We start from the raw sequence: 8,019 nt of genomic DNA on the forward strand, positions 1-8,019 counted from the left end.
AGCCCCGTTACAACCCTTACAAAGACCTTTTGACTTGTGTTTAATATTCGTGTTCAGTGGTGGAGAATGATGAGTTGCAAGCCTATGCGGGTACGTGTTCTAATCGGTTTTGAGTGATTAATTTTTAAAAAGTGCTAATACATCATGAAAATTAGCCAACTTGTAAACCGAGGGGAGTGAACACTGTGAGGGATATGCATGAAATCCAAGTTTCACAGGCGGGTTAATCTTGGATAACCACTTTTACATGATTAATCAAGTATTGCTATATATGTCGAAAATTGTGAAAAGTTTGAACTAAGCATGACATTAAACCTTAACCTTCGTCTTGGGAATGGAGAGTGTGTTTCTTGTTCGACCCACGTGAAAAGTGAAAGATAGATTTGCTTGAGGGCAAGCGAAAGACAAGTGTGGGGATGTGATACGTGGTCGAATAACGGTTTTCGTTTATGCTTAAGTCTAGGTTTTTACTTGACTTTTAATCTCGAATAGGCTACTTTTAATGGGATTTGTGTTTTGCAGGTCTTAAGGAATTTAAGGAGCTTTTCGAGGCTTTACGGGTCACCGGGATGAAAAACGGACTACCGGGACGCGAAACGGGTCAACCGGGAACACAAGACGCGAAAAATGGAAATTAAAGATTACACATACCATCGCCGATGCCCTCCTGGGTCGTCGGCGACGCTGCTTGAAAACCCCCGTCGCCAAAAATTGTCCGTAGACAGGAGTTTAGGTCGTCGGCCATTTTCAGCATATACACACACCGTCGCCGAAGGGGCTTCAGGCTGTCGATGACGGCCTCCCTAAACCGGTGTCGCAAATTTTGTATCTTAGATGTTGGAAACGAATTAAAAAGGATCTTTTTAGCATTCAAACGGCAGTTACACGTATGTTTAAGTTTGAAATCAGTTCTTGGAGCCTAATCTTATTACCACTTCATCTATAATCCATTCCATCATCCTTCATCATTCGATTTCACCATCGATTTCATATCCAAACCCTAACCATTTCACCAATTATTTGACCCATTCATCATCATCACCTCACCTAAACCCTAACCTTCATCAATTCACCATCTCAAGACTTCAAGATGATCAAGATCAAGTTTCAAACATCTGGTGATAAAGTCCTTTCGATCATGCACGGGTAATTTCTTTTCTTGGAGGTTTTGTAAGACCCCAAAATCGGGTGTCTCACAGTTGGGACATCATTATATAAATAATCCAAACACTTGAAAATTTTAATTATTATAATTTCCTTCATTTAAAAAAAAAACTACGCAGCGGAAAACATTTAAGTCAAATTACCAAAACATAGGAAGCATCCAAACTAAAAATACAAAAACTTTAATGTTAAAGATTTATTAAAGCGGCGTCTTCAACTAGAGATGCCAATGTCAATGCCGGGTAGCCTTGTGCAACATCCAAGTGGTCTCGCGCTCATATGTCTAACCTGAAATCAAACTAACGTGCATGCAAAAGTCAGCTACGCTGAGTGAGTTCAAGTTTATAATTTAACAAAGAAAAACCTGTAAAACATCTTCATCATCTAAATAAATAAATATATTTATTTTATCCTCAAAATTTTTAAATTCATTTTTTAATAAGTCAAGCACACAACACAGATCTACTCACCTTAAATCCCAAACACAAAATAGGGGATAAAGGAATTTTTCTTCTCATCTTGCCCCAAGGGCAGATAAACTGCTAGGGGACATCCTCTTGCCCCAAGGACAGATAAACTGTTAGGGGACTTTCTTTTGCCCCAAGGACAGATAAACTGTTAGGGGACTTCATCTGTTCGACCTGGTTGTGGCATGACCCAACACATTACACGCAAACACATAAAAGGGCAAGCAAATAATCCTCATGTATAGTTGGTATGCAAGTACAAATAAACTATACAACTTCATAAAAAAAGTCTTCATCCAAGTAATACATCTAACATGCGTGTTAGCCCTAAACTTTGAAAAAAGTTTAAAGAGGGCATCATCAGGTCACACATAAATACATACGTTTATGTGTGTACATATTTATATAAATAATTACATGTAAATATTAATCTACTCAATGTTTTCCTTCACAATAATAGTAATCTATAATACTATAAAAAGGAGAAGTGATGTACAAAAATGTAATTTTGGCATATGTACAAGTTTTGATACAATATATACAAATAAGTCAAAGCAGATAGAATAGGAAATTGAACAGTTTTTTAAGACGCTCCTAGGGGTAAACTCGAGAAACCCTCCTCCTGCATTTAAGATCCAGAATCCCAACTATCAAATTAAACGGCTGATTGAATATCCCATTATCAATTGAAATCAATAGATCACAACTCGAACCAGACGATTACATCTGTTAGGTTTCCCCTCTCTGTTCCGATGAAGATGGTGGTGCCAGGAAGAGGATTGCGGCTATATTACGAGTATCATCTCTTTCACAAAACCGAGGATCAATGAAATCAGTCACAAAGTTCCTGCTCTATTTCTCAATGATCAACTCCGCTCTTCTCTTCTGCTGATGATTTAAGGTTCCACACCATTTCTTTATACGAATTTGTTGGTTAATTTCGCATAAAGTTATTGTTTTTTTTGGGGGTAGGTTTTGTTTGTATTTCAAGATATGGTGAACAATAGGGCTAAATCCCCCATCCTACATGCTTTATTTCTCCAGTAATCTTGCTGTTCGATTCATGTAGAGATTGGACTACGAGAGAAAGATGTAAGTGATTATTTGATGTTCATCTGGTTATGATTTGTATGGATCAGTTTCTGTGCTAATTGCATGTGTGTGGGTAGGTTAAGATCAGGATGTTGATGTTGAGCCCTAAATTAGTTCATAATTTTTCGAACAACCTACACCAGTGTCGTGATTCCAGCAACCGGCCCTGTCTTCGCGTTGCGGAACCAGTTAGACAGCTTATGGATGCAGTAAGTTGTTTTAATTTTTTCATCAGATTTGCCATGTGTTAAATACACATTTTCCAAGCATAAAAAATGAAATCGAATTATTAAAATCCATTCCTGGTGTTAGGGTTGGTGTTGGTTAGGCCTTGGAATTTGTCTTGGTGTCGGCATTGGAGTTGGTCTTCTTGTTCGTACATATCAATCTACCACCAGAAATTTTCGAAGACGGCTTTTGTAAGTTTCTTTTATACTTGTTTGCAGTTTGATATGTTAAATTCAAAAAGGTGCGGTGCGAGAATCATACCAAAGATATAGTGACTACGAATTGTTTGTGTATACACAGGTGTGGTGTTGAAATAGGAGAAAATTACTTATACACAGCCTACAGGTCATCCTCATTTTGAAGAATCTCCGGTAAACTTGAATTTTTTTTATTATTGTTGATTATACGTTTATATGATAATCTATTATAGTGGATGATTTGATTGTTAGTGTCTTTATTGGCCAAATAAGCTGCAATAGGTTACAAGGTTTTATATAGCGCAAGGCGCACCATCATAGGGTCTAAATTCTAGAACCAGGAGGCTCAGAACCAAACCACACTGTGTATGAGGTACAGTTTATTTATATACTTATATACTTATTTTTTTAATTCTCATAGGTTTCTACCATAAGTCGCCCAAAATTTAGGAATAAATAAGCACGATTTATGGTTTTACACTTAAATAACCTATATGTATTTTTTTTTTGTTTGTACGTGCTTACTAAAGTTTAATCCTGTGAGCACATTTTGTGATTTGTTATACAACTGGGTCCACTAGAATTATTTCTTTGGATACATGCTGGTCATTTTTGTGGAAACTCTTCAACTTTCTGATAGAAAGTGGCTCACATAGTGTGGTTTGAATCGTGCAGTTCACCGAGAAATGATGAAGATGAGGATGAGGATGAGAGTGAAGGTGGTGGTGATTTGGTGGTGAGGAGGAGAAGGAGGTCGGATCTTGAAGGCGATGATCTAGCGGAGATGTCTGCAACGAGAAGATGACAGTCGCGGATTTTGAGCAAGTGGGTTGCTTGACAAGCACAGAAGATGATCACCACGAGAGAGCTGAGGACTCGGGAGAATGAGTTGATGGTGCTTCATTCAAGTCGCGGATTTTGAGCAGCTATTAATCATCTGAAAGCGGTTCAAGATACTCCTGAGCTTCGTTCCGCCATTGAAGAGATTCAGGTATTTCTACATTGCTTTCGGCTTGATTGATTTCACAGTTTCGTAACATAAATGTATTTGTTTGTGTGATTGTAAGAGCATATGGTTGTATGATTGATGGTTCTTTATGTCGTTTACTAGGACATATTAACTTGAAGTTTTGACCTGGTGATCTAATTCGAATTCGTGTGCAGCCTGAGAGAATCACATTTGGCCTAAAGGTTGATCAAAGTAAACCAATTTATAATGCTTTCAAGGTTATGAAGGATTCACCAAACTGGGCAACACTAAGTGATGCTCGTAAACGAATAGTTGAATGTAAGCATCATCAATAGATGGGTTGCCAGCTACCGCTCTTGGATTGGCCGCACAAATAGCCACATCAAAGGTTCCCGAGCACAACTAATTAGTTATTACCTTTCGATCCTGATTAGCACAAAACATTAATCTTTTACTTAGTTTACTCTTTCTACCGATTTAGGGTCATGAAAATGCCACTGCCGAAAATGGGCCATGGATGATAACATTAAACGGGCCAAGTTTCATGTCTGTTATGCAACATGCTAAGAATCGGGCTTTGCGGGAGGAAATTTACCGTGCTTATGTAACATGTGCTTTAAGTGGAGATTTAGATAATACTCCGGTTATTGAACAAATTTTGAAGCTTAGGTTAGCAAAGGGCCAAAGGCTTAGCTTCTTGGATATAATAACTACGCAGAGGTTTAGACTTTAAATATTTGTTTCTAACAATTTAGTTGCTATCTAAATAAACTTCAGTTTTGTTTATTTATATTGTTACTTATTATGAAGCTTTAATCATTAGTTAAGCATGGCTACAAAGATGGCCACTGTTGACAAAGCAGAAGAGCTACTCGAAAAGCTAAGGAGTGCTTCTTGTATTTAAATATCTTGTTATTAAGGTTGTATTAATCCGGTGGCGGGTCTAGAAGAAAGATTCAGGGTATCCCATTTTTTTTTAAATTCGTATAAAGAATGAAACCTCGATAATAACTTTACTTTAATTCCTTTTGTATAGTTTGATTGTTTGCGTAGGCGGATAATGAGAACCAGACCTAATATATTATATTTTTTTATATTGTTTTAAGGTTTGAATTATATCCTCGTCCCGTATTATCGACTCCGTAGCAACGCACGGGTTTCCCACTAGTAGGTATAAAAACATATATTCCTACTCACTTCTCCTGCTGCTTAAAGACCATATAAGTAAACATGAATTTCATACACATGTAAGAAGCTTTACCACATTCTTTATAAAAATAATCAAACGAGTTTAGCATGCACATTAGCCCAAAAGATTTCAAAACATTTAAAAGTGTGGGCTCAAGAACTCACCTTATCGTAACGCTCGCGAGACCAAAAGAGGCTAGAGAAGCGACAGTCGCCTACTTTTTAGAGCTCTATGGATCTTCTCCAATGATCACGTACAATCCTACTCGGTGAACCAACCAATATGTATAAATCCCATGTGAAAGAATTAACATGTGTGTGCTTGTTTAATTAAATCACCATGTTCTCTTTCTTCCTTGTTTCACGTGAGTATCATAGTGCACAAGCACACATGTACCTAAACAAAGTTTCTCTATACACTTCCATTCACATGCGTAGACCAACATCACAATCATCATCATGCAAACAAGACTTTTCATCACACTTTAATTAGTTGAAAAGCTTCATGCAAACATACACATCGTGCGTGTGACCTGCTATTATCACCATCATCCTGACAACCTTAATCAACATACACCCATCATCCTGACAACCTTAATCAACGGACATAGAATAGGTATCTGAGATGTTCTCGAATTGTGCCACGAAACCGTGCTCCAAAACAATCGTTGTTGTCGTCCATTTCTGGGTCAGTTTCGGCAGCCCTTACTGACACTTGCCATGGTTGTTTTACCGTCATTTTCGGCCCTGGGTAACCTCTTAAACAGCTGCAACCAATCGCCACTTGCTGCTGCAATGTACCAGACATTCGGTCTTGAAATGACGCCTGAAATTATGATGTTTCTGTCTAGTTTACGGTCCACTTTGGGCAGCCCAAAGCCGCTACTATTTGGTACCATTTTTCCATTAGTTTCGGCCACATAATACTTCTTATACAGCCATCAAACATCCAGCATCGCTGCTTCCCTGTGCACCACGAATAGTTCCCAAAACTAAAACCGAAACAGCATGCGTTGTTGTCTTGTTTGCTGCACTATTCTGGCAGCTTAACGCCATCATTCCTGACACCACACACCGCCCCTTCTCTTCATCACCTTCACAACCCACCGTCAACATCGTACATCACCGCTCATTCACTTCCATCATACTCATCGTATGCCATCACTACCATCCCTCGTTACCATCGCCGTCGTCACCTTGTAGCCAACCACCATCATCACATACCTTATTTCGATCACCACCCCAGCCACTATACAACCCGAACCAGATTCACAATCATTATACTGTTTCACGACCACTTGGAATCGCCGGAGGTCAAGAACACAACCGTCTTCTTCTACGTGACGATTTTGATACCCGCAAATCCTAATGAACGCCAAACACATACATAATAACTATCTTGTTTGAAAGCCGACCTAACCAACATTTAAATAACAAGATCATACCTCGCATCAATGGTGAAGTTTTGATTATAGGGTTTGCTGACATAGAGGTTTAAATAGAAATTTACACTATGGCCCCCCTCACATCTGTTCCATATGATTTATTGCTCCTTAATAAAACAAGGTTTCGTGTTATACACTTTGCACCCTCCAATTTATTATCTTGGTGCAGTTACGTCCCGGAGCTAATGCGGCATCGTTTTTTTTATCTCTAAATTATATCCACAAACTGAACAATAACATAAGCGAGAATTTCGGGCGTTACAGGTTTTGACCAATTTTCGAGGAATACGAGTTAGGGAAGCTTAGAACACCATCTTGGAACCATTCTTGATCATCTTCTTCACCTCTAACCTACCTTTAACATCCCTAACCTCTAATCCATCACCATCCACACTTCAAAACCCTAGTTCACCATCACCATCATCTTCATCCATTCTCCATCATCTAAACCCTAACCCCTACCCTTCAACGCTCCCTCAAGACTCAAGATCATGGTGTGGTGTTCGTGTTCGTCATTCGGTGATTGTGGCCATTCAACCATGAGCGGCTAGTCTCCTCAGTTTCACCCCGGTGTAGATTGTTGTAAGATTCTCTAGGGTTTGTGCATTTGGATTTTGATTTGATTTTGTGACAAGTTGTTTAGTATTTGAACCCTTTGATAATTGTCGTGCATTTGAATTGAATTTGTGAATTGTCGAATGATTATAAAATTTGACTTTGTTAAATGAATTTGTGCACTTATTCCTTATCTTAGGTTAGGATTTACATGTCCGAGGTAATGAAGTGGATTACGGTCCGTTGTCTATGACGTTGATAACAATTCGCACCTAAGCTTCGTGATTGAAATCCGTTAATCACTATATGCAATTGAATCAATTTAAAACATGTAGGAACCCTAGGTCTTACAATTATCGAACCGGGTGTGATCCGTTTCCCTAATTCTCATTTTCAATTAAGTAATTATGCGTTTCAATCTTAGTTAGTAAGTAGTTGTTTTAGATAATATCAATTTGTCAGTTCACTCCGAGTTCTTTTCAAAAATCAAATAAACAACTAAAAATTAGCAAGCTTCATAATCACTTTGTACATTTTTGTAAATAGTCTAACTAATCGAACATGTCGTGCAATACTGATCACATGCTCTTCGTGGATACGATACCCGACTTACCCTAGCTACCTAGGTTAATTGGGTTTTTGACTAATCGGGACGACACGGTCACGTCAGTAAACATTATATCGCTTATGATAATCAAGAACTCACTTAATTA

At 38.3% G+C, this 8,019-nt stretch overlaps 1 long non-coding RNA gene across 6 annotated transcripts; it reads left to right on the forward strand.

Annotated features, from left to right (window-relative positions):
* The first annotated feature begins 2,203 nt into the window (after positions 1 to 2,203).
* Positions 2,204 to 5,212, forward strand: LOC110917672. 6 transcript variants are annotated; one of them, XR_004883531.1, is made up of 9 exons: positions 2,205 to 2,532; positions 2,604 to 2,723; positions 2,801 to 2,932; positions 3,036 to 3,142; positions 3,252 to 3,322; positions 3,422 to 3,521; positions 3,824 to 4,139; positions 4,313 to 4,838; positions 4,942 to 5,212. It is a non-coding gene; the product is annotated as an uncharacterized LOC110917672 (long non-coding RNA). The 6 variants fall into 6 exon arrangements; XR_002580764.2 differs by lacking the exon at positions 4,942 to 5,212 and having other exon boundaries at positions 2,208 to 2,532; positions 4,313 to 4,506; positions 4,600 to 4,908; XR_004883532.1 differs by having other exon boundaries at positions 2,204 to 2,532; positions 3,401 to 3,521; positions 4,313 to 5,202.
* The last annotated feature ends 2,807 nt before the right edge of the window (positions 5,213 to 8,019 follow it).

This window comes from Helianthus annuus, chromosome 16, assembly GCF_002127325.2.
Source record: "Helianthus annuus cultivar XRQ/B chromosome 16, HanXRQr2.0-SUNRISE, whole genome shotgun sequence".
In the NCBI taxonomy this organism is placed as follows: Eukaryota; Viridiplantae; Streptophyta; class Magnoliopsida; order Asterales; family Asteraceae; genus Helianthus; species Helianthus annuus.